Genomic DNA, 3,868 nt, shown 5'->3' on the forward strand with positions numbered 1-3,868 from the left:
ATGCAGAAGGATGGTGGTTTGAATCCTGGCATCCCATATGATCCCCCAAGCCTGCCAGGAGCAATTTCTTTCTCTTTTATTTGCCACCCCCACCCTCTCCAGGAGCAATTTCTGAGCGTAGAGCAGGAGTAACCCCTGAGCACTGCCGGGTGTGACCCAAAATCCAAAAATAAAATAAAATAAAATATTTAGGAATAGAGGACTTCTCAAGTCTGTTGGAGGAGGCTTCTGCTCCAGACCAGAATTGTTGACAGCCAGCCTGCCAGCCTGCCTGCCTACCAGAAACAACCCTTTGCTGGCACCTTGTATCATCTTCACTACCAAGAGGACACAGCTGCAATCTCCTCTACTCCAGAGACCTCCAACATCACTCTGCCTCACGGCTTCACCAGTCGGTCAGCCGGCACTCATACAGTGGTGGACACACAGAGAACAGGTTAATGCACACCACCTTCTACTTTGGCTAAAAGAATGTGGAGCTGCTGTTTCCAGGCTTGGTGATCCAATGCAGAGTCAGCATGCTGCTTGCTTCTCCAGTCATGTTTTGCCTGACTCTCTGCTATGAAGGTCTCATGGTGGCTCAGGAGAAACTCATGGACAAGGCCAAGATATTGCCACAGCCTCAGGTGCTGAGTTGATGTCACCTTGCTCAGACAGCACTGCATGTTCTCCAGGTGGTGCTGAGCTATGTGCTCATGTTCACCTTCATGACCTACTATGCCTTCCTCATCCTGGCCATGTTGGCAGGGACTGGCACAGGATATCTGGTCTTCTGCCGGAAGAATGATAGGCTCCTGGACTCAGCCTTGGCGAATCCTTGCCATTAGCCTAGAAATGTCCCCTAATTTAGGCAAGACCCAGAAGTTTAATGTCATATGACAAGATTCCTCTTTTGTACCTCAGCCCACTTCTTTGTGCCCCTCCTTGTCTGCTGTCAACTTTATCACCTCGACTAGACTCACTCTAAGCTATGTTGACTCCTCCCCACACTCTGATAGAAACCTAAACCCAAATTGCAATAAAAAACCTTGAATCTCTGCACTAAAAATAAAATAAAATAAAATAAAAAGAAAGAAAAGAAAGAAAAAGAGAAAAAAAAAAGAGGAAAGAATTTAGGAATAGAATATCTAGAGAGAGGTAAAATTAGAAAAACTGTTGTCTCAAATTTTAACCACTTTCAAACTTCATATTTTCCTTGGAGCATGTGTGATTAGAACCAAACAATTCTAACTCTGAAAAATATGGAATGCTTCACGAATTTGCGTGTCATTCTTGCACAGGGGCCATGCTAATCTCTGTATCGTTCCAATTTTAGTATATGTTTTGCTGAAACGAGCACTCTAGTGAACCTTTAACCTAAAAACTATTAAGACTCTAAGAAACTATTTTAAGCCAAAGTCTTTTTCAAGAATTGTGCAAATATATACATATGTATATGTATATATATACACACATATATTAAATTCTTAAATAATTTGGGCAGCTGAATTTATGTCTCCAATTTGCAAATTTAACCCCATGGTTTTATATTAGCCTCCCCATATTTTTCTTAAGGAACACTCTTCTTTTTCTCCTTTTTCTTCTGCTGAAACCTCCTCCCTCTTTTCCCTTTATTCTTTCTATACATTCTCCTCCTTCACCAGATTGTGTTGATATTGTGATGTTGATGATGGGGGTTGCCAACAAACCTGTCTGTGGTGCTTGCAGAATCAGTTGTACTTTTCATGGGGTTCAGTCATCGAATACTGGTGTTCAAAAACCCATCTTCAGTGCTGGCAAGGGTCACATGCCTGTGCTTGCCCAGGTGCTTTTCAGGAGCCATAGCTTTATTAGTGGGGCCCATATGCAATCTGATATCTGGGGTCAGTGCTGTGCACATCACCCAGTGGGGTCATAAATCCTGGCTGTGGGGCTTACTCATCTTTCAGTTGTGGTGCCCATTAGGTGTTTCAGCCCTCTGTTGTGCGTGCGCGCACGCGCACACACACCCCCCTCTGAATCTGGTGTGGTCAGGATGTGATGCTATTGAAATGGTCACAGAGTACAGAACTACTCAATAGATGTTTAGTGCTAAAGATCAAGTATAGGACTCCCTGGCAATGGGATTTGGGGGAATAATAAAATGGAGATGTAATTTAAAGAAGTTTGTTGTCTTAAATCAGCCTAGAAGCAGGAAGGCTAGAACCTCTTTGAGAATCTGTATTCTTTGAAAATGCATAAAATGAGGTATCTCCAGAAAAGGATGAACCTCCACTCAGAAAAGCAGCAGTTTCAAGAGAAACAAATCATCGTGAGTCTCAGGATTTTCCACCATGACAACACACTAACTCAGAAAACTCCAGACCATGACAACTCTATAGAACATTCATATATTACCCTCTCCCCAAAGCCATTCACGGCTCTCTCCACCCTGGAAAAGGCTGTTTCTTTTTGAACATATTACTCTCTCCCTTTCCTCATATCTTATCTCACTATTTATCTCTTTTTCTTGCAAGGCTAATCAATGGCCCTGGGAAGCTGCACGGAGGACAGGACTTATTTCCTTTCTCTGCAAAGAATAATTCCTCATTCTAGTCTGAGTGGGTCCAGTTTCTAAGTTACATAGATCAAGTGGGTCTTGATTGCAGCTTGATGACTGTCTTGTGGGGCAAGTGGGCCACTGTGCTTGCACTGTGCAGTGCTTGTGGCAGGCATTACCAATTCTAACCCTTCCAGCCACTTCTCATGGATGCCAAGGTAGGTCAGGTCTAGCAGGAGGGTGATCATGTTCTCTTTCTCCCTCCCTCCCTCCCTCCCTCCCTCCCTCCCTCCCTCCCTCCCTCCCTCCCTCCCTCCCTCCCTCCCTCCCTCCTTCCCTCCCTGTCTCCCTGTCTCCCTGTCTCCCTCCCTCCCTGTCACCCTGTCTCCCTGTCTCCCTCCCTCCCTGTCACCCTGTCTCCCTCCTTCCTTAACTCCCTCCCTCCCTCCCTGTCTCCCTCCCTCCCTCCTTCCTTCACTCCCTCCCTCCCTCCCTCCCTCCCTCCCTCCCTCCCTCCCTCCCCCCCCCCTCTCTCTTACACATACATCTTCCATATTGCCTACTTTTCTCACCAACACAGTTTGGAGAACCATTGTAAATTACCTAGTAAAGAATATTGAACTTGCAACATTACACTTGTGAGGCAAGAATCCAGGCCTCACCAACAAACTCATTCTCACAAGTCTTTCACTGAAGCCATCCTAAATTCCAATGCATGGAAGAATCATCTGGGGCTTGATCCCCAATACTCCATGGTCCTCTAAGCACTGCTGGGAGTGATCACTGTGCAATGAACCAGTATTGGTCCCTACTCAGATGCAACCTTCCCAACCAACAAAAAAGGTACCACCTATGGGGGATGTTCCAGTTCCTATCCTTTGAGATTTTAGTTCAGTTAATTTACCTTAATGCTAAAAACTAAATTTTCAGAGAGTACCTCAGATGTTGCAGTTCAGATGTATGGAAGCTAGACTTAGCTTTGCTACTTATCTATCACAGAGCAAGTTATTTAGTATCTCTTAATTGCATACCTCTGGCTTGTGTCTATTTAGGATTAATCAGGATAACTCAAGAAAACATTTAGTAATTTATGATCACTTACAGCACCACAGAGGAGGATGGTAGGTGAGAGAGAGAGAGAGAGAGAGAGAGAGAGAGAGAGAGAGAGAGAGAGAGAGAGAGAGAGAGAGAGAGAGAGAGAGAGAGATCCTCTTATACCCTCACTGGTGGGGTGGTGAAGCATTTGGTAGTTCAGAAGCCTGCAGGAGCTCCCCTACCATGTGAACTGAATCAAGTCCTCACTTCCACCCTGTTCTCCAAGGCTTTTTGTCTATTCTCACAGAAAAAAAT

The 3,868-nt window shown here is 44.9% G+C and overlaps 1 pseudogene; it reads right to left on the reverse strand.

Moving 5' to 3' along the window:
- Positions 1–1,235: 1,235 nt before the first annotated feature.
- LOC126002216 (uncharacterized) lies at positions 1,236–1,333 on the reverse strand (annotated as a pseudogene).
- Between the last annotated feature and the right edge of the window lie 2,535 nt (positions 1,334–3,868).

Source organism: Suncus etruscus, chromosome 2 (assembly GCF_024139225.1).
Source record: "Suncus etruscus isolate mSunEtr1 chromosome 2, mSunEtr1.pri.cur, whole genome shotgun sequence".
Taxonomy (NCBI): domain Eukaryota; kingdom Metazoa; phylum Chordata; class Mammalia; order Eulipotyphla; family Soricidae; genus Suncus; species Suncus etruscus.